At 32.3% G+C, this 24,353-nt stretch overlaps 1 protein-coding gene across 3 annotated transcripts in view; it reads left to right on the forward strand.

Annotated features, from left to right (window-relative positions):
* The window catches only part of LOC130903447 (uncharacterized), a 480,490-nt gene that overhangs the window by 149,414 nt on the left and 306,723 nt on the right, over window positions 1-24,353 (forward strand). The window contains exon 3 of one of the 3 annotated variants that reach the window (XM_057815547.1): window positions 2,828-2,873. The exons of 1 other annotated variant lie outside the window; for it this stretch is intronic. The gene's annotated coding sequence lies outside the window, so the exon portion shown is untranslated. The remainder of the gene's footprint in view (window positions 1-2,827; window positions 2,874-24,353) is intronic. One more of the 3 variants, XM_057815548.1, reaches the window with a different exon arrangement.

Below are 24,353 nucleotides of genomic sequence, written 5' to 3' on the forward strand. Positions count from 1 at the left end.
AAATGAGCTACTAAGAAGTTAAGATATAAAGAATGCCTTTTCGTTATGTATAATATAAAGTATTTTTATTCTCGAGGAAAAAATAGTATATCTAAAATAAGATTAGATGAGCGGACTGTTAACCAATAACGTAGTAGCGACTTTGTAAAGTCTCCCCTGTCAGGGGGCTATATGGTTTACTTCTTCTGGCTTGAATGTAAGTACCGTAGCCTTTGGTTCTTTTCAGCAACGATACAAGCTGTCGACAGTTTCTCCAATGCTTTTGAGGCGGTACTTCACCGTACAGTATCCAGTAACTCTCCTTAGCTCCTCTTTGCTCAATAGAAGGACCTTGTGGTTCCAGTTGGTAGAATAAAATACAAATCTCTTTGATTGTTTCAGACCTAGGGTCTTAATCTTGGAGTTGTTCTCTCACTTTTTATGATCATGACTTGATGGATTTTGGATCTTATGAAACAAGGTATCCCGCCTTTCTTTAGCAGGAAATGATCTTGCCGTACACCCCGCTGATGCCAGATATCTACATTGAATTAACTTTGCTGTTGCTTCCCGGTGAGTTCCAAGATACCGTGTATTCCCGTACTAGTTTTGATTCAATTTTATGAGAGTCAAGTTCTTGGAGGGCTGATCTGCTGTCTGATAGAATAAATAACTTGTATTTCGTTAATTGCATTGAACGCATGTATGAATGGCGTATGTTTTCGCCATCATTGGGATAGTAAGCTTGGTTCTAGTGCCATATATTCCTACATATTTGGCTATTTTTAAGTTGTAAGCTTAGAGTACTAAAGAGCTTCGTGGATATACTCGAAGAGAAGGCTTCATATTATGTATTTGTCTTGGATGACGTCTTGGCAGTAAACGACTCAGCTCAGCTCACAATAAGGATCTTTGATTACCAGTGATATAATATACTATTATTGAGTATTGAATACTTTTTCTCAATGAAACCTACCAGTTATTTTAGAACATCGGAAAGGGAAAATTCAAGAGTTTACTTATTTTTTTATCTTATTCTTTATAAACAATTTTTTAAACTGACGTTGAATAATAAAAATTTAGTTTGGAAGTGTAAAATATGCAAGAAGCGCACAACTAGACGAACTTCACGTTAAATAGATGTTTTTATATTTCTACTCAAATTATAATTTTGTCTGGCATCAGTCAACTTGATATATATTTTCTTTTGGTTCCATTATTCTCTGTCTAATACCTATATATATAATTGGTATGATAAAAAAGCAAAATAGCTTTGTTGGTGAATCTGATTCCAAATCATTTTAGTGACAGGTCACTAAACTGTTATTTGCGGTTCGCTAAATTCCGAATTTTTGGTAACAGTTTCTTGTTCTTGGTCATGGATTCCTTCAAACATTGATTACAAATCAATTATAGCAGTTCTCGGACTTTTGTTAAAAATAGAAGTTCAATTCGATTGCTTATGTACAACACCAAAAAGCGATTAGCGTTGGTATTAATTGAATTCAATTAATTGTTTTTTGCCACATGAAGAGAACCTTACTGTTCAAATTTGAAAGATTCAAAAAACAAATAGCAAAAATACAAATCAGTATTCATCCCCTATTAGATCCTCAAATAAAATCCTGAACCAGTTAATAATAATAAAATCATTAGTTTTGCAGCTTTTCTTATATGACTCTCGAACTAATGCTATTAATAATTTCCACAAACCACTTAGAACATTTCATAACATCTTATTTACTAACTCAAAATACTTGCTGACGTTGGAAAATGTATTAAAAAAAATCGGCATAGATTTAGTTCTATAAAAAAATAAATTAATTTGTAAATTTATGTTATATGTTATATATGGCAACACTGATGTGAATATGTCCAATTTGACATTGTCATCATAAAGTTTGACATTTTTTATGGTGAACGTACTCAGAATGTGTTGTCATACGAATGATATTTGTGTTGTTTATAGATATTGGAACATTAATTTTGGCCACAAAATAGAATTAAATCGCCAACATTTTTGTGCGATAATTTTCTATGACTTTTGACGTGGATTAAAAAAACAACATTCCATAAGATTGAGGCATACTTGGGCATTAGTTCCACTCACATACATTCAATATAGCAGGAATATTTTGGCTGCCAAAAAAATTTGTTCGCGTTGGATATCGCATAATTTGACAATCGATGAAAAAAGCTCATGTCGATTGGTGCAAAGAAATATTGACAAAATTTAATCAATGTCTATAAGATAGTGACAGGTGACAACAATCGACTGTAGGGTCTTTCAAGACAAACCAAATTCAACAAAATCTGTTTGGGCACGGAGCACTTCGATGCAAAGATCGCCTGTTTCTTCGGAATAACTGGACATATCACCATCGCACCGTTCTACAAAGTAACATAGTAACAGTTAATTTCGGAGCTGTTCAAAAAAATTAGGGAAACAAATCGCAGAAGAAGAATCACTCTCCTTCACTATAATGCAAGCTCTCACACATCAGTTTAAACAAAAACGTTTTTGAATAATTAGAACGAGTACAGTCCTTGTTTGCACTCAAGGATTTTACCGCAGATAAAAACTAAATTGCGAGGTAAACGTTTTTCCAAACATGCATAAGCGGTTAAAATCACTTTTGGTTAGCTCAATCGGAATAGAGAAAATACGTCGATGATTGATTCAAACGCACGCAAAAGTGTATTGATCTTAAGGAAGAGTATTTTGAAAAACAATATCCAATTTTAAATATTTGTCTGTCTCAAAACTTAGTAGCAACTATGATGTTTAAAAAAATGAAACAAGAACAAAAAAAAATTAATTATGTATTAATTCAGGTTTTCTTTTCAGGAACCGTATTTCAAATTCGAGGTAATATGGACTTTTTTATAACTGGGTGAGTGTTCATCAGAGTTATACTAATATTAATACAAGGTGTTCAGAAACAATGCCAATAGATTGACAGATAAGTTCCAATAGATTTTCGTTTCGTATTTATGAGCCTATTATAATAGAATTATTTACAAACTGGTCTAGATAACTAAAGCTTAAGACTGATAATATGTCAAAAAATAAGGGTCCTCTATAACTTATATTGACAGAGATATAATACTTTAAAGGGTGAAGAAGGAACCCTTTTTCTTTAAGTATTTAAGAAACATTTTTAATTAAAGAGGTCATATTTTGGAAGTGAATAAAAGAATACTTATTACACATTTTTTTTTTAATTCTTAATCAACCAAACAAACTAGTAGACAATTGTTTTTATAGATTTTTCCATGAAAAAACTGCTCGTAATAAAACGATAGATATTTTTGCTTTCTATTCATTTGGAAATTTGACACCGCCGCCTGAAGATGCGAGTATTTATCAATATAAATTGGGAAATATATATGCGCATGCGTTGAGATATTCTCTGTTTGACAACTGAAAATAGAAGAAATTGAGTATCGAGCTGTAATTATATATTTGTTTTTAAAGAGAATACGTCAACGCAAATTAAAGAAAAGCGGAGACTGTACTATCATTTAAGACCATATTGGGCAGACGTAACCATATCAGCTTGATTAAAGACGACGTTCGGGACGTTCGTTATAGAGATAGATAGACAGAGATACTGGCATATCAAAAGAACTCATTTGCCATATACTACGTACTGAATGAAGAATTAGGTATGTACCCCGCAGACTGGGTGCCGCGTTTACTTACTTTGGACAAGGAGTTCATTCCAGTGAACATTTCCCAAGCCTTATTGATGCGGATTCAGCAAAATGATTTTTGCCCAAATTCATAAGAAGACAGTGGATTGCAAACGGTGCACCTGTTAAAAAGGCAAAGACACTTTTCATCAGCGGGAAAAATGATCGGCGATCATTTTTTGAAATAGTAATAGGATTGTGTTCATCGTTTATCTTTAAAAATGTAGAGCAATAATATGAGAGTATAACGCAAATCCACGTCGAAAATTATAGAAAATCATCGCACGAACATGTTCACGATTTAATTATATTTTGTAGCCAAGTTGAATATTTCAAGTATCTGTGAACAACTTAGATAGTACTCGTAGGACAACACTTCTGAGTACAATCACTATTAAAAATGTCAAATTTTATTATGGCAATGTTAGATTTGACATAGTCACATCATTGTTGCCATATCTTAAAATTTATTTCTAAACCAAAAAAAAATACGCCCGTATACTTATTTAGCGAATTATCTAATTTGTACAAGTGCTCGTGATAATCTGTATGTATTTCGTGACTACATACACACATAACAAAGCACATATAGCGAATTGTTTCAGATCCTTTGGCTGTAGCACATGCACGTTTTCATTTACTTCAGGGCAGAACTAAGGATTCTTCAAGTGAAATGATGATTACACATTAAAGAGAAAAATATCAGTTTACAGTAATATTTCAACTTTTTTGATAGAAAAGTATCGAAATAATGATGAGAAGTATATTTAATCTGGACGTTTGTTGAAATCACGATTTATTGAAATATTTTGTATAGAAATTCTTTCATGTATTTCGTGATTCTGTCTAGATTTAAGGAGATACGAAGGCTGATTCCTTCCTCAATCCCTGACCCACCTGTAATAAAAATCGACAAAGATATTTTTATTTTTTAATATAGTCTCCATTAAGGTTAATATATTTTTCCTATTGATGTTTTTAATGCGTCTCGACAAAAAGAGACTAATGCCTGAGCAATTGTTGCTGTTCCAATGGAGAAGCTGTGACTGAGTTATCTCATATCTCATCATAGATACTTGTGTGTATCTAGTAACACTTTTGGTACCCACCGTTAAGACATTTTTTCATGTTGCACAGTAATGTAATTGGTAAAAATCTAATATCAGAGGCTTTCTACATACAGAAGGAGTAAAACCAGGTGGTGGCTGGGCTGTATTGCTTTGCAACATATTTCTAGATGACGTAATAAATATCCGCTCATCTTAGTGTGCTTGTACATAAGAACCAAGTAGTGAAAATATATGAGGGATCAAAAGCCGACGATATAGTCCTTATTACAGAAAACCTCCAAAATCTACAGAAAAACTTTGAGACATCTAGAACAATATACTAAAGCAGTTCAGTTTGAGAATAAATGTAGAAAAGACTCAAATAACAAACTATAAATATAAAAAATATTAGGAAAGGGAATTAAAACGTGACCACATTTAAATATTACAGAACTAAAAAATCCAGCTGCTTATAAAGTCTCACTAAATACCAAAAAAGTGCATTGGAAGATGTAGGGATGAAACAGCTTGTAAATCATTGAGATTTGTGGGAAGCACAAATAGGTAAAAATAAAAAAAGACCTAAAGCAACACGGAACGAAATAATTGGTACTATACATGACAAAAGAGACACAACATGAAGAGAAGCGAAAAAACAGATCTTAATGAGAAAGACAGTACATAAATGTAAACTTAGACCACACAACACTGTGTTGTATATTGCGGTAATTATATTATGTACCACATAGTATGAGACACCAGTTTTTTCAACTATTAGACTAATAATAACACGTCGATCTTGCAACATATCATAAACTTTGGCATCAAAACTAATGAGTGAATTTTCATTTTTTGAGTAGCAGTTTTCAAAATATCGGCTCTTTGAGTCTATATGTGTTTTCGCTACTGCATAAATAATACAAAAGCCACAATCCGTAATCTTTATCACATGTCGTTATTCCACAAATTAAAGTATAAATATATAAACAAACGACAATTTTTTCTTCCAATTGTTAAGTGAGTTCTGGATACGGGTCTGATGAACATGGTTGTTGTAATATAAACGCTAAATTTCAACCATATCATAATTTTCTTCTTAGTAAGATAGTAATGAATCGCTTTCTATGTTTCGGTATATAATTATATCCCCGAGGATATAAATATATTAGAGCTTTATCTATTATAATGCGACATATACACGATTGGATACCACATTGAAACTCACTTCACCACCTTTTCACTATGTAAGATGCGTTGGGGTCGACTCGTTTGAACGCAAGAGCGCAAATGTTTAATAATCGCGAATTGCTGGAGTAAATCCATTTTTATTTTAAAATGTGATCCTCGTATTTGATTTTTCAGTGGACTTAGACATAATAAATGCTTAGAGGAAAACAATGGGGGCAGCCACCGTATGTATGTATGCTTGATAAGGTGATACCTGACAGATCTGTTACTTCAATAGGTTCCAGGACGTGCAGCTAAATATACAGAAAGAATATGTAATTCTGGATAAATTCAGTATTACAAGGCTTATATTTTTTGACAAAATCGTACTCGTTTTTCTAATCGCGTTTATTAGTAAATGCCATAGATATTCGTTTCAAAGATTTGAGGAAAATTTACTCTCCATTCATTTTTCAATCGTGTTTTTAGCTCCTCAACATTATCTTAGAATATTTCCTTTTCAAGTACCCCGTTGAAAAAAATTGTTTGCTGGATTTCTCGGCGACCATTCAATTGGTCCTTTTTCCTGGAAATACGGAATCGAGATACTCACGCACGGGCTTTACGAAAAGAAAAGACGCCTCCTCTTATTGAAACCAGATGTGTCTATTATTTCTATAACATTTCCTTAATACCGTAATTCATTGTTTCGTCAAAGAATATTGAACCACTTGATTATCTGTATCTCATCGAAGCAATTAATTTTCCGAGATGATTTTTCCATATCCATAATGTATTCTAATTCTCCCCATCTCTCAGTATCATCTTTCAATAATTCCTAGTGTTGTGAGATTGCATAAATGCAATTTATATGATTCTTCAATATTTCATTGCAACAAGTCTTTTGAAAATCTCATATCGAGTCATACTTGTATTGGAATCTCCAATCCATTATACATTACATCGTATACCGAATACTAGGATCGTCTCTTTCCAAGTTTCTCTATCTCTGGTGGCTTCTGGGACTTATGTAATCACTGGTCTACCCATCTACTCATCAACTAGGTAGTCTACTTTGATATCTTCCTTTTAATTTCTCCCCAGACAAGTTACTTTAAGTATGCTGGTAGAATACAATTTTTTATAATTTTTTAAAAGCTGCATATTCTCGAAAAATATCCATATATGTATCTGAAGTTTTTGTTTATGATCAACTGTTAGTTTGAGCTCTTACTTTATCAATGAATTCATACGATTTCCACATATCCTCGATTTTTTTTTATTTGCGGTCCTCAATTGCCACGTTTTCATCAAAGACGCTTGTTTAATAGTTTCAAGTTATTGTTTTTAAAAGGTACAATATCTTCCCCTCCTTTGTTACTTTAGTAATGGCAGTTGTCAGTCTACCGTCCGACTTATACGTGCTGGATTATAATCTATAATAATCATTACTTTTCTTTGGTTGGTATTTAGCTTCGGAATATACTTTGTGTGTAAGGTTATTAGCATCTGCATAAAGATACTTTCATTTGAAGTATCATTTACGAACAATAGTTCCAATTTATGCCAATAGATTTTCGTCTACTCCAAAATTCATCATCTCCCAATTTAGAAACTGTTTGGAATCACTGAAAATCAGTGATAAGGTGATATAGTCTTTTCTAACCTATATATTTATATTGAATGGCTTTGATATGACTGAATCTGCCCTCATTTGTCGTTGATTTGTTGTTGTTATAAGAAGATACTTAAATGCTTCAGTCATCGATTTAATACAATTAAATGCTTTAGAAATCACACTTCAACAAACTTCCATCATCTTTAATTACATTTCAGATTTGAAATTTTAGTTAAATATTTTTTGAAACAAATTTGTTGATGGTTGACTTAGCCCGTTACTGTATCCATGCTAGAAAATTGCTACACGCGATAATCATTGTGTTGAAGAAGAAATAGAGGTGAAGTGGTTATATGCTCCCTATCAATCTCATCAAATACGAATCGATACCCTCTTACGGATGATGCGTCTTCTCGTATGGTATGCTATAGATTGATACGTAGAGAAAGAGGGCACGTGCAGGACCACCCGCGCAATTACGTGCTCGGGGGCTTTTTTGCGGATCCTTGATGATTTAATCGTGAGTGCTATTTGGAGGTGGAAACGATGATTAAGTATATGGGATTGTGTAACATAATTTGAGAGGTTCTGTAATATAGGAAAATTTATATTCTATATTGGTAATAATTATTAGTATTAAATACCTTGGAAAATTGAATATTTGCTAGTATGATGAAAAAAATGAAACACTCTGTAGTGAGTGAAGGTTGTAATTTATTTATTGCAAATCAAAATGACAAACAAAGCATTTATATAGAGTATATATTAAATCGGTTTTTTTTGTTATAACTTCACAATATTTTTTTGATCTTTGATACACTACTTTATCCACTATTTGTGCATCAACACTAAAGGACCCAGAACGCTTTCCTGTGGGACTTCTGCTAATATTGGAGAACTGCTAGTCACTGTTTAGTTTATACGAACTCTCAATTGCCTCTGACGAAGGTAGGATCTCAGCAACTTGAAATAAGATGTAGGCCTGAATGCCCTTTGTCCAAGGCCTGGCTCACTGCTGTGCAGTGTTATTTAAGTTCTTGGGCTAACATACTCGGAATTCAAAATTATTGAATGGAGTCCCATCATCTGTATTCGGTCTGTATTTATTATTGTAATAGGAGCCGTTCAAGCAGCTTTGCGATGATTGGCAGGAGACAGAGGGGTCGTTATAAAGAAACTATATTTCCTTCTCTACCTTGTTCTAAAATAAGAACTGAAGTTTTGATTTATTCTGGCTAGTGGTTTTGATAGCATTAAATATATATGACATATTTGTCTATTATTTGAAACTTTCTAGCTGCTAGTTTTAGGATAACGGTTTACAAGACATATCTTCAAAATCTGGGTCACAACTACACATATCTCTAATGATACCAAAGATGAGAATAATAAACGCCAAATAACTGGATAGAATGGCGTGTATTCTTTTTTGATCTATTTTATAAAGAAGATGATCTATTTTTAGCGAATACTGTCACAGGAGACGACATATTTCTCTCACAGAATCTCAAAATTTAAACGTCACACAAATCACCATTCATTGTTAAGGCAAGCAGACAACCTCAATACGTGAGGTTATGGCAAACTTGTTTAGAAATGTTTATAAATTCGTGTTTGTTTAGCCTTATGGTTTATTTTGATGACATTGTAGTATTAGAAAAGACATTTCAAGAACATCTAAAGAATTTAGAAGACTTATTCAAACGACTTCAGGCTGTCCAGCTCATGCGAAAACCAAATAAGTACCAGTTATGCCAAAATAGAGTCGAGTGTCTAGGCCATATAGTGAGAAATGAAAGAGTGGCGTGCAATGGCCGTAACCAACCGATAAACATCAGATTAGGAGTTTCCTTGGACTTTGCATCTATTATTGAGAGGTTCATAAAAAAATTTGGAGATATTTCCAAGCCACTAACTCGACTCACAGAAGAATCAAAAGCTATCCTCTAGGAAGATTGTCAAATAGCGTTCAAAACCTTGAAGAGATATCGAATCACGGCGCGAATATTGATATATTCATTACCAGAGGGGGACTTCATCCTCGACCTAAGTTTTGTCTAAAACAGAATGGAACTACTACATCACGAGAAGCGAACTTTTGGCGATAGTGAAGTCCGTGAAACACTTTTACCAGTATCTTTACGAAAGGAAATTCCTAATCCGCAATAACCATCCAGCACTCAAATGGTTGATGCAGTTTAAGAATCCTGAGTGCCAGTTCGCTAGATGGATTAAACATCTGCAAGAGTATAATTTTTATATCCAACATTGAGCAGATGTTAGCCATCGAAGTGCCGACTCCCTATCTAGACGGCAGTGCCAGTAGACTGCTCCCATTGCAACAAAGTCGAATCTTAGGAAGCCGTTTTCGAGCTCTCACTTAAAAATGATTCGGCACTGGAAAAAATTAAGTTTTCACCGACACTGAGTCATATTGGGCTCAGTGGGACTACCTTGAGCCTTTTAAAAAAATCCTTGAGAACGATGATGGTTCCGAGAAGAGAAGACAACTTATCATTCCGAAAACGAGAGTAGCCGAGGTACTAAAGAAGTTACACGACATCTCTCGGGAGGTCATCGGGAAGTGGAGAAAACCCTTCAGCGAGTTTGTGAAAGATTTTATTGGATAAACAACTCCGACGATGTGAAGGACTGTTGTAAGAAATTTACGACTTGTGCTACGACCAAATCGCAATAGAAAAGCACCCATGGAACAGTATAATGCTGGAAGCCGTTTCGAAAGGATTGCTTTAGCTATAGCTTGATCATTTCTGACGACTGACAACAGCGATAAATACATCCTTGTCGTGATGAACTATTTTTCAAAATGGGTGGAAATTGACGCGATCCCGAATCAAGAGGCCACAACTTGTGCGGAAGTATTGGTGAAAGAATTTATCAGCCTATATGGTGTGCCCTTGGAAATCCACTGCGATCAAGGAACAAACTTCGAGAGCCATTTATTCCAGGAAATTTGTGAACAGCTGGGGATGAAGAAAACCAGGACAACCGCATGACATCCACAATCAGATGGAATGGTCGAGAGAATGAACAGGACCCTTGTCTGTCTTCGGAGAATTTGTACGTAGTAGGAAAGTACCGGCAAAGCTTGATATGAAGTCACTACATAACAACAACGAAATTTGTCCCTTTACCGGAAAATTATTCACCGGTCTGCAACAGAAGTTTGGTAGATTAGAAACTTGAAGAGCAGATCCCTGCCCCCGGCAAGACGATAAGAATTAAACACAATCGCGGGACATCTTCTACCTGGTAATCGAAAATAAATTTCAAGATCGATCCATCTATCGCGCTTTGTTGGAATTGCTCCAAAGCCTCCGTCACCATGTTTTGGAAGCCAACGTAAAGAAATTTGCTATAACCAAGAATAGCGAATAACTAGTTGGATTGGCGAGTCGTTAGGAACATGGTAAAGGTAATATTCCAGGATACCGGGGTTTACATATTAATTTGCAGCTCCTCTTCCGTCATCAGTACCTAATGAAGGCGATGCCCTGTTGTTTTTATATGATCGGAAAGGACAGGAATAGGTCCAGTTGCCGATTTAAACATCCAGTCCCAGCTATACATGAGTTCAATGAGGAATTTCCTTCTAAGAAGGGATAATGTTATGAACTCGTCCGCGACATGGACCATGAGACCGGCCCTATTTTAGATATAATGGAAGTCTTGAATGTAGAAAATTAGTGAATATTTAATTATAGTAAGTTAATCGTATTTATGCAGCAAGGAAATATGCGCCACCCTATTCAAACTTGTAGATGTAGATGTACAATACAGAATATGTGGCGTGGGCTTCCGACGTCTGTATTTTTGCTGATGTACAACAATGCCAGATCCCTTTCTGCTATTAACTCCCAAAACATGATAATATTCATTGATCAGCTACTGTACTGCTACATAAAACATATTCTAGGTGGCAAGCGCTTCCCCATAGTTGCGTCTTTCCTGATGGTGTAAAAAATATTAAATATAGCCATGGTGAACTCTCTTAGAAAAGGCAAAAAATAAGACGAAAAAATTTGCATCCGAAATTTTTTCTTAATCATTACATACAATTTTTAGTTATTAATTAAATTTTCCCACTCTAATTAAACGAGATTCCATGTTACATTAATGAATATAAGTAATTAGAGTCTAAATTTTTGGAATCATCTAAAAACTGTAATATTCGTCCTCAGTTAAAGTATATAAAAACTGGTATTCAGATGGGGTGAACAATGAATATCAAATTGGACGCTACCAGCTTTAAAAATTAATAAAAAAAGGCGGAAAAGCTATTATTATTATTATTATTAGTCTTATTAATTAAAATAAAAATTAATCAAACCAAAACTATCCCCGAACACGATTTTCCAAATGGATATTTATTGCTAAGAACAATAAAAAAAAACACAACGGACAAAAGCAGTTATAAATTAAAAACAACTCAGAATTGTCTATATATTAAAGATAAGGCTGTACTTATAAAATCGTTTTAGGACTTAACACTATGCCAAGGTATGTTTATAAACACTTCACAACAATCATTTTCAATATTTATTCAAATAAATCTTCACAAAAATTAAATATATAAAATGCTTTTAGGTTTTAAAGGGTTAATATTCCATAGATAACTATTAATCTAGCGCAGTTGAGTCATGCTCATGAAAGTTCCCTTCTTTTTCCCTATGTGGAATATTTTTAAAGAACGATCTGTATTCCTCAGGAACCCATTGCAATAAGTTAATGAGGTCTCTGTACTTTTCACTACTTATCGGTCTTCTACTTAATCTCATTGGTAGGATTGACGCTGGTAATACAATCCCTTTTTCCCTCCGCTTTCTTTTAAGATCAACAGTTTGGAAGGTATCCTTAGCGAAGCTTTTTTTGTAATACAGCTATTATCTCCTTTACGAAGCTGTAACAAGACTGCATGTGATATTAAAAACAACTCATTGTCGGTATTTTTCTTCCTTGAATAAATGGGGCGTCTTTATTCATCAAGCGCAGAAAGTCTTTGAGAAGCATCCTTCTCACAACGATTGGGTTCTTTTTAGAGTATGAAGCAATAGAATTATCCCAGTCATTAGTAGTAAAAATGTTGTGGTTTTTAATTTTTTTTTTCGCTCTTTCGACTACACTTTGCCTTCTGTCAACTTCCATGTGCGTGTGTCCAGCAAGCAGTAACTTATGGTTGACTTCTTTCAGTGTCGGAACCTTTTCCAGCAGCCATAAATACATAAAAACCATGTTGATATTCCTGTTCTGGCCACTACAGTGATCTATCCAGACTGTTAAGTTTTCAATAGGTTTTTCAGGATTTCTAAGTTCTTCGTATGACCAAGTAAATAAACATGTTGCAATTTCTTTCCCTCCTTAACCGACTGTAGTTTTATCCCAGATCATACACCAAGTATTATCCACTGTTGCGTCATAAATTGTGCTATTTAATGTTCAAAGTTTCTTGAATAAAAGATTTGGGAATTCTTTAAATCTGGACTTGAAAGGCACTTTTGGAGATCAGATATAACAACTCTAAAGCCACAAACTTTTACCTTGTCTTCTCTCTCTCTAGTATATACCTAAGTGAAGCTTCTTTCAAGTGATTTCCTTTTTGTAATCTGAGCTCATTAAGTTTTGCATAGTTTTTTCCACTTTAAATTTGGCAGTCCAGTCATTGTCTGGCAAATGGAAAGATAAGTTAAAGTCTTCATTAAACACTTCGGAATAGACCCATTTCTTCTCTGGTTGGTGTAAATCTAGTGAAACATAATAAATCAATAATACTCACCCTTAGTTCTGTAAGTGGAGGAGCTGGACTCGGTTCCTTTGTAACATTCCTCACCATTATTATTATTTAAGTTGTTATTTTGTAGTAAATATAATATTAATCTTCCTGTGCTATATTTACTCATTTTAAATTTCTTTCCAATTTAACTACACACTCAAATAATAAGAGAACAATAGGTTGCAGTAAGTAAACAAGAGTGTGACACAGCTGATTTTTTACACAGAAAAACGGCGCCAAAATTATAATTTTCGGTTTTCGAAAATTATTTTTTAAAAATTTATTTTACAATAATTGAATGAATACAATTAATCTCACAAGCGAACTAAATGATATTCATTTAATGAACTATATATTCATTGCCAAGTTGTTTACAATAATTCGTATTTATAATAAAATAACTGCTGATGAAGTGTTTACGATATTTAATACAATTGCGTTTTATATAAATGTCCTTCTAGAATTTTCTGCATGTAATTCCTCCATCCCTAAAAATGAAAAATGACGGAGGTATTTTTCATGTCTTGTTGTCTTCCTTCTTCTAATTCGATGTTTTCTTTCTTCTTTTCTTCAAATTTCTGTTTTCTTACAAATTTACCTTTATATTTGCGAATTAACTATAATGTCCAATTGATACATGGCTTTGCGGATTATAAATTTCATGAATTGGTTTTATATTTCTAGCGATTTTATTTATTTCGTATAATTTGTCAAAAACTATGTTGGTTGAATTTAGAGATTTGTATATAAATTTGATTATTTAAAAATTTGAAGTTTAATTTCGGTAATATTATCGATTTTCCTTTTTTTAATTTGTATGTTAGTTGAGAAAATTTCACTTTCTATTTGAATACTACAGTTCTTTGGAATTTTTATAATTGATGGATAACTTATTGTAAAATAACGGTCCGAAACACATTTAGAAATAACTTCAGTTTCTGAATTTGGAATTACTAAAAGTTCGTTATTTGTCACTTGTTCCAATATAGTTTCTTGGATGTTAATTTCACTAACAATACAATTTTCAGCAGAGCGTCCGTTTAACAATTCAATAGTACAATTGTCTTTTAACTTAAATGTTTCTTTACAATAATATTTCTCTTCTAATGCCGGACATTCTTCTTTAATAAAATTGACTTCTTCTTGACTTCTGGCCAAGTAAGGTTGAGGAGGGGTAAATATTGTGTGATTTTGGATTATATGATATTAATGGAAAAATTCATAGGTTTTAGGATTGGAACATGGGTACCAAAAATTATTTTAGATTTGGAAAAGGTTACTTGTGAGCCAAGAAAGAGATAACACGTTAAAATATTATTGAATTTTGGGATTTTTTATTCTTTGTAAATAGTACTTAAATATTTCATCATTTCTAAAATTTCTTGACTAGATATTACCGAACTATGAATCGTATTTAATTTAGAAAATGTTATTGCGTTTTCAATATTATCAATCAATGCCAAATTGTTTACAATAATTCGTATTTATAATAAAATAATTGCTGATGAAGTGTTTAACGATATTTAATACAATTGCGTTTTATATAAATGTCCTTCTAGAATTTTCTCCATGTAACTCCAAGGAGATGCCCGATGAATATTGCAGCCAGTCTAACGTAAGTCTAGCTATGGACTTGCGTTTTACTGTATTTAAAAAGCTTTAGAGCCACAACAACCTAAGTTGATTTACGTTCGTTTGATCAATCATAGGTGACGACTTAGGTTCTTACAACCCTTTCCAAATTACAAAAGGGAATTTTTCATAGGACTTAAGTTGATATGGCTTAATGTATAACCAAATTCTACATACAATGGTGTATTAACCTGAAAATTGTAATATATAGACTAACATTCGTCTGGTTCTGAGGTACAGATTTAAAACTACTGGAAATCTTTGATATTATTCATTTGTTCGAAATAACATTATTTTGTTTAGTTTGTTAATTGGTTATAATATTTGTTCATCCTTCTTTAGAATATACTATTTATGGTGTTTTCGCGATAATAATATTTTCTTATGCAGTTTTCTGCTAGTATTGCTCTATTTTTAGCCTATCTACCCATTTATAATGATAATAAGATATTAATTGAAATTGAAATATCTTGAGAGCCAAATGGGTTTTGTATACGTATAACATTTTGTTTGGATGTTAGGATCCTACGTAGATAAAATTCTGTAGTGTTTGTTCATACAAATTCCAATTGGTAAATTCTGGATCGAAATTCGAGAATATTCTAAGAGTGGAAGGAACGGGCCCTGAAACATAGACCTAAAAAAGTCATTTTCCGCCAATATCTCAAAAAATATGGCATTTTGAGAATTTCTATCAGTCAATTATATACAACAATAGTCTTCGTCATTTTTATTGAAAATTCGATAGTTTTAGGATAGTTCCATATAACGCAAAGTGTTTACGTTTAAAACATTATTTATTCACCTATATATGATTCGCTCAAAAATTAAATACCCATAATATATCACAAACAATTTTATTAAAGTCAATAATTTCATAATTTTGCTAATCATTTTTTAAATTGTCTCTTATTTCATGAATCAACATAAAGCTTCATAACAGGTATACAGTATACATTATACTTTATATTTTTATTCCAACGTGACGTCACATTGTGCGAGAGAGATCGCTATATGTTCACAATATATTTTTTAATATTATCTTCATCAGTATCTAATACTTAAGTCATTCTTGTCTCAAGATTTATGCCAAAAATTTTTAGGTCTATTTTTAGTTCATTTTAAATAAAATATGTTTAAATAAAAATGTTCCACTATATTCTTTTACTTATATGTAATTTCAACAGTTATAAGTAAAATCTATAATAGAACGAATTGGTTTATAAAAAAATTGTTTGCCAAGAAAAAAGATATCGATGATAAATAACAACTAATTTATACAATCAGCCCTTAAGAGTTGTCTTGTTATTTATTATATTTGAATAAAAAATAAGTGGTTATGGTTTCATTATTTGAAAATTCATTATTGCACCTAGAATGTCATAATTTAAATAACTCAATAAGATGTGTATATTAAAAACATTAACATTTTAACAAGTGCAAATTTCTAAACCAAATTTCGCGTTAAAGTTTTTGGAACGTGAGATATTACCCAAAAAATCAACAAAAGATAGAATTTTTGGAAAAAATTCCTAACAGGTATTAAATTCTCTGACGGTGGTCACAGCCGTGAAACTTATTCTCACCTGGTCGATTGATACAAACTCATTTTTGGGGTTGTACTTCGACTAAGGGTAGATGTACGTGATCTTGAATAAGTACCGGGTATTAGTAGACGGCATGGGAGTCACAAAATCATCTTATTGCACTTAGTTTTATTGATAAATACTTCTTGAGAATGATAAATAGTTAGGAACAAAAACATTGGAGATTTGGAATTCTCTTTTCTCAGAATAGACAAATATTTTCTTGTAGTGTACTTCAATAGGATTTTAAGAATTGGAATTATTGCATGAATAGAAATATTTAATATCGAATCGTAAAGATTAAATTGTATGACTCGTATAGTAAAAGGAATGTTGGAAAGCTCTTCCTTATTTATGTCTAGAGTGATTCATATTTTTCCAAATGTATGAACTTATACGAGGTGGAGAAATGAGACTAATGTTGTGATAAATATTGTTTATTGATTCAAAAGGCGTTCTTTTTACAATGTTTTTTTCTTTTTGGAGTAGACGAAAAAATCTTTCTATCACTACATCACATTAACTACGTAATGGCAGGGCGCATTTTCGTGATTCAGTTCCCTTCTATGTTTGGGGATCCCTGTTGATCCAAAGTCTATCTAGTAATCTGCGATAGATTACGTACGGTCTTTGTATCGTTTACAAGTTCGACTTTCTCATGCGAACTATACACAGGTCAGTGCTTCAGGAGATTATCCGCAACACTTCTTGCAGATACTGGAGCAGATATATTAAAGCTCAAACGACACCACGGAGAGAAATCGTCGACAGTAGCGGAAGGATACGTAGAGCAATCACTTTCAAGCTGAAGAAAATGATATGTACAGATACCAAGTACTAGTACAGTTAGAGAAGTCATAATTCAAGAAATAGAATTAAAAAATAATTCACTAAGAAATATTAATGTTGAAAATTCCATAAATTGTATAATAGGACAGGGCACTTACGAAAAAAAAGGCTTTTAGGGACAAAATTAATAGTAGAAATAAAAACAACGTCATCGTGTTCTAAGGGTTAAATTAAAGTTATGTGCATAAAATTCAACCTTTTTTTCCGAAAGGAGAAAATTTTTAATTTTTTAAATTGTTTATAATTTGTTTAACTTTAAATATAAAGGTCTTATTCACTGAAAACCGAGATCTCGATGTACTTGATCAATGCTATAAAGATGGGCCCTGTGGCCCCAAGTTCTTGCAAAATGGCAATTAAACCATAGGAGGCCCTTTTTTTCAAAGGGACATTCTTGCTGACCGCATGGTCCAATCATCATTTGGAAAGTAGCATTAAAAAGAAGAGTTGAACTAAAAATCCCTGATATCGGTTTATTGAATTTTTTTTACCTCAAAAGTGTTCAAAAAAGGGGGTAAAAAAATTTATAAACAATTTATTGTTTTTTGAACATTTTATAAAAATATCGTAATACCAATCATATTCGGAAAGCTGGCAGATTTACATACATTGAAAAAACCTATTTTGGTCAATTTGGAGCGAAGTTAGACATTTTTTTTTAATTCACTGCGGCTTTGTTTTTCAATATTAAGGCATGTTTTTTGCGTCACTTTATAGGAGAAGCTTGAAATTTTTATCAATAAAAGTTTCAATAATTTATTATTGAAAATGTGCATTTTGTAGCAGTATAAGTGACACTGTTTTTCTCCGCTGCACCGCAAAGCCGCGACAGCGGAGGAATGGGGACAACGAAGAGAAGGAAAGACGGCGCGCTCAAAAATGCTCCGACAGATTTGAAATCTGCGGAGCGCTGAAAAATATTAATTATCTCAGTAGCTATTGAACTTTTTTGTTCACTGGGCTAACTCGTTCAGCTATAATTAGCTGTCACATTAGTTTTTTGCTAAAATTAATAATTTTTCCAGAATTTTCCCCTCTATGAATTATTTATTACTTTGCATTCTATTTGAACACATTTATAGGTTTCATACAATTTAAAATACTCCTTTTTTATATGTTATTTATAAAAATATTTTTATTTGTACCCTAATACTGTGAAAAAAATTATTTTTCAGCTTGAATCTTAATACTACGTATAACATAAATGAATTATTAATTTCAATTATTAAATTAATAAAATTATTGAAGCTGTCATAATTTTTTTATTGTTTCTATGCAATACATCATTTTTCTTCAAATAAATCTTTACATTAAACAACGTCGCTTGGGTCTTACAACTTCATCATCATCGCCTGTATTATTATGATTTAATTCAGTCTCATTTATATTGGGTACATCGTCATTGAAAATATTTTTATTTTTGTCATCGTTAACGTTTACTTGATCGTCTATACTAATAAAGCTGTCAGCGTAATTTTCGCAGCACTCTGTTTCGCAATTAGCGCATATTAAGCTGCAACATATACCGTGCTTTTAGCATGAGCATGTGTTTTACACGCGCATGAAATCTGCTTTAAGAGAAATTCCCATATATGAGGATCTTCTGTGGTCGTGGGAAGTGTCACTTATACTGCTACCAAATGCACATTTTCAAGAATAGGTTAATGAAACTTTTCTTGATAAAAATTTCAAGCTTCCCCTTAATATTGAAAAACAAAGCCGCAGTGAATTAAAAAAAATGTCTATCTTCGCTCCAAATTAAACTGCCAGCTTTCCGAATATGACATTGATTTTACGATATTTTTATAAAATGTTGATAAATTTTTTTTACCCCTTTTTTGAAAAATTTTTTGAGGTAAAAAAAATTCAAAAAACTGAGATCAGGGATTTTTAGTTCAAATCTTCTTCTTTCTAATGCTACTTTCCAAACGATGATAGGACCATCCGGTGAGCAAGAATGTTCCATTGAAAAAAAGGGCCTCCTATGGTTTAATTGCCATTTTGCAAAAACTATTGGGGCCACAGGGCCCACCTTTAGAGCACTGATTAATTACATCGAGATCTCAGCTTTCAGTTAATAAGAAACCTTTATATTTAAAATAAAACAAATTATAAACAATTAAAAAAATTAATAATTTTCTCCTTTCAGTTAAATTATCTACGCAACAAATTATCGAAATTTAATTTACAAAAGCTTATTTTGAAGATTTTTCAATTCTCTACAATATTGCCCATAGTAACAAAGACGCAAAACGCAAAAAACTAAATTTGTACCGATTTTTTGGGGTTTTTATTGTTAAAAAAAATAACACATAGACAAGAAAATGTTGAATTTCATGCACATAACTTTTATTTAACACCTATAACACGATGGCTTGGTTTTTTTCTACTATTAATTTTGCCTCATAATTTCCTAAATGCCCTGGCCTATAATTACTTTTAATATTAATGGTACAAATAATGTTTAAGTTGAGTTATTACTAATTACTAGTTCCTAACTTTCTCAATGTTAACCGATAGTGTTAATTAATTATTAAATATTTAGCTCTTAAATTACGCTTTTCATTTTTCTACACCTAAATGAAACATTTCTTTCCATCAACTTTGAGAAAATATTGTATTCATTCCGTACAAAAATTGTTTATTGTACGCAACTTGAATTTGACATTGCATTGTAATTGACATTTTTTGCATAAATAACTATTTTGTGCGTTAATCTTTCCATGATATTTATTTAGTTGTATAATAGATTCTACATGTTTAATATTTGTTATTGAGCAGTTATCAACGATTTAGCCACTCACACGTATTTTGCAATGAAACCATTTAAGGCGAGTAAATATTAGAGTCAGTCAGCTGTTCGCATTTACCAACTGGTCTAAAAATATAGAAAGTATATGACTACGACCGGATTAACTCGATTAGTTTCCGAACAACAATGAACGTGATTCGAGTTAGTTTCCAAACATTCAGATCATGATCGGGTTACCCTGATCATAGTTTTCGAAAAGTTATCTTGTAGAGGTATCCGGCAACTTACAATTGACTATAGATACAGATTACTACCAAATTACACGCAATTGGTCGGTTTGTCGTGTCGATGTCGTGATAGAAAATTCAAATAAGTCAAATGTTTTCTTCATTTTTATGTTTTGCAATTCTAAAACAGAAATATCATATTATTAGATATACTTTTATTTTACAGAGATTTCAAAAGAATTTCAACAAATTTGTAAATCATATAAAAGAAATTGGTAATTTGAAAATTAAGTTCATTGCATTATAGAGTTCCTTGCAAAAATATTGTATATAACTGACTAGAAAGTGATAACACACTCATACGTAAAAATTTCCTCGCGTGTGTTAAGCGGCACATCGCGAACATTATGTAGTATACTAATACATTATAATGCCGGTGATTATGAATATTGTTCCTAATTTAACAAAAAATTTCTCTATAAATTAGTCCCTTCATAATAAAAATGTCAAATATCACTTTCCTGTAATAGAATAGTTATTTACCTTACCTATAAAGGGAAGTAATTTGGTATGATACGAGATAGATGTTTATAGACGAGGCGACGAAGAAGCCGAGTCAAGAATATATAATCGAGTATCGTAATAATAACTTCACGGACTTATATCGTAATATGTTTTTTCCATACTGTTTTCGGTTTTATATAAAAAGCAAAATTATATTAAAATAGAAAACAGAAGTCACTTAGGTAACGTTGTAAACAATTATTATCATTTCAAACGGGATTGGGAGAATTTAACTGTACTGTATTGTAAAGTACAAGGATACCGTAAAGTTCCATTTTCCGGACTCAAATCAGTACTATAAAGTCGACTTTACAAGTACAGTATAGAAAAATAGTTATTATCGAGACTAAACTTTCCTGAGGAATGTTTTTGAAATTCATTTTATAATAACCTATATACAAACTTTGAGTAACCCTATACAAAACTTCAGGTGTTTAAACCCCTAATCTTTTAGTCCCAATTCTGGTGACTTTACTTATAATATTTGTTTAAGCAAATTGTTAAACGGATTTAAACACCTTGTGACAATAATCCCCGTACCACTTGTCTCAATGAATCCGAAATATTTCAGAAATTGGAAATTTCATGAATGGTCGGCGAAACGTAGAAGAAGATTAACACGACAAAATCACGACGGGACAAGAAACGTGAATTACAATAAACACTACAACAATTCTAACAATACGCTCTTTGATGGTAAATAAACTGAAAAATATTTATTTTGTCATAGATAGTAATTGACAGATCGGTCTATTCATATTCAAGGTAAACTTTCTGCCCATTTTTACACATTCCTAAAGAGTGTATTGTGCCCAATTTTTACAGTAAAAGGTATCCTGTAAAATATTTTTTCAGCATCATACAGTATTTACATAGCGGATAAATAACTTTTTTTTGGCGAGTAATGCATCTCACATTCTAGAAATATTTATATCAATGAGAATATTTAATAATAAAATATTAAAATCAAAAGTACAAGGGTTGTCTGAAAAGTTTAAGACATAACAAATATTACCATTTTAATTAACGTTTCATTTCAAAATGGTACTTTTCCCAATTGCCTTAAGACGGCTATATTTATACCTCTGCATAAAGGAGGAGAAAAATCAAGCATCGAATTATCGCCCAATTGCACTCCTTCCCACGTTATCTAAGATCATAGAAAGATTGGTCAATAAAAGGCTTTTATCATTTCTGTTTAAATATAAAATACTTACTAACAATTAATTTGGGTTCTTACATTCACAAATTATGATTTATTCACCCTCCTAAATAATGTCCACTCTAGCCTAAACAGCCATCACTCCACTGCAATAACTTTGTGATTTTTCCAAGATTTTCGATTAGGTTGATCATAACAAAATCGAAACACCTCTAGCATGGTTAAAGTCATACCTTCCCAACAGTAGTCACCTTGTAAGGGTTGATACAACGATGTCTTCCTACAAGCCAATAGAATGTGGAGTGCCCCAAGGCTCAGTACTAGGCCCTATTTTGTTTCTTCTGTTTATAAACGACATCGATTATCTAGACACCAGTGGTAAAATATGTCTATTTGCAGACTAGTTTCTCTTGGAGCAACCCTGATCTCACGTCACTTCATAGGACCATATCTAGTGACCTAATCACGCTTAAATCTTGGTGTGATTCTAATCTTCTCTATCTCAACGTTTCTAAAATCAAAGTTTTACCATATAATAACTGCCTATTTCGTTGAATCTGTAAAATTCTTAGGGCTTGTTGTGGACAATTCCCTGAAATGGGAGTTACATATTGCCACCTTATCTAAAAAATTATGTTCCTCCTATTTTGCGATCAGTTTCGAAAGAACTGAACTTAGCCACCTCCTTAACAGTTTATTATGCCCTTATCGAGTCTCATCTTCAATATGCTCTTCTGGGGTACGTGTGGTGCGAATTAATTTGAGCAAATATTCAAACTACAATAGAGAGCTGTTAGATATTTACTCGGACTAAACAGCAGGCCCTTATTCATCTTTGTATCCGTTTACCTAATTCGCAAGCAAGCATCTCCAATTTCAGAAAGATCGTTGCACGGCTATCCACTTAGGAACGCAGAGCACGTCCTTTAGCTACCTACTTCACGTTCAGAATTAGTTAAGGGCTCATATTTTAAAATGTAAAAAAAAGTGCACAATCACTTGCAAATTGAAATCAAATCGATATCATCTTATCCTGCATTCCGCAATAATTTGAAAGCATATTTACTGGAAAGTGCCTTCTACTCTATAAACGACTTCTATTATAATAATAATATTTAATTGCAGGTTTAATTTTAATATGGACTTATATGCTAATTATTATATAGTACTATTACCTATGATTTTGTAACTCATTGTGTATTCTTCTGTGTATTGAATTTGTATTCTTTTTGTATCTTTATTTAATTATTTGAATTTTTGTTTTTTAGTTTTTACAAGCTTTTGTTCAAAAAATTGCAACAATTTTCTGACAATAAAGCATTTCTCTCTCTAAAATCAAGATTACAAGGGTTGTCTAAAAAGTTTGTCTAGAAAGTCGCCGTGGAAAGTGTAAGAAGGTGCATTGTCGAGATAAAAAAGCACTTTCTCCCTCCCTTCATCTTATCAAGCATATGAATCTTGTTCTTAAAGATAGTCGACGAACACAATCCCATGAGTATCCCAAAACACGGTCTTAGTTACTTTTCCGACCGATGAAACCGTATTTGCTCTTTTCAGAGCAAATCTGATGTCCACGTCGTCACTGTTTTTTGTTTCATATTCAGATATGAATTCTTCAGTCTTCATATGGCGAATGCATTCTTTCGATATGCCGATAGCCTCTTCTATGTGACGCCACTACTATGATGGTGCAGAGTTAACGTATACAGTATATACTTCTCTCTCATTTACGTGAGCGTATTGCCTTTCAAACACAATTAATTAATGACAGCTCAATCACAATTTTCTCCATATTCAGATAAATCTTCACAACGATTGTTCAACACAAACCAAATATCCAAAATGACTGAAATTTTAGTGAGAATCTAATAACATATGTTCAAATATATTCATAAGTGCTGACATCTTCAGTTGAGGTTAGAAACTTTTCAGACAGCCATCGTATATTTTTACGCTATTTTGGCACAATAAAATCCCTTAAAAGTAGTTTTAAATCGAATAATCATTCTTTCTGTATATCTCGTTAGCTTTATATTTTTGAAATCACAAAATATATTTTTTAAAAAATTTTATTTAATTTATTTTACACAGATTTTTATGTTACTACCATGAAGTATAAAGTCATTATACTTAATTTTATTAAAGTTAACATTAAAGAAATATCGTATTGCTGATGCAGCAGACTAGCGACCTCGTACAAATAAAACATTGATATTGCTGATTATAGATAATTTTCATTCCATAACTTTAGGTTCAGATCGTTAAGTTAAATCCCAATAAT

Source organism: Diorhabda carinulata, chromosome 2, assembly GCF_026250575.1.
Source record: "Diorhabda carinulata isolate Delta chromosome 2, icDioCari1.1, whole genome shotgun sequence".
In the NCBI taxonomy this organism is placed as follows: Eukaryota; Metazoa; Arthropoda; class Insecta; order Coleoptera; family Chrysomelidae; genus Diorhabda; species Diorhabda carinulata.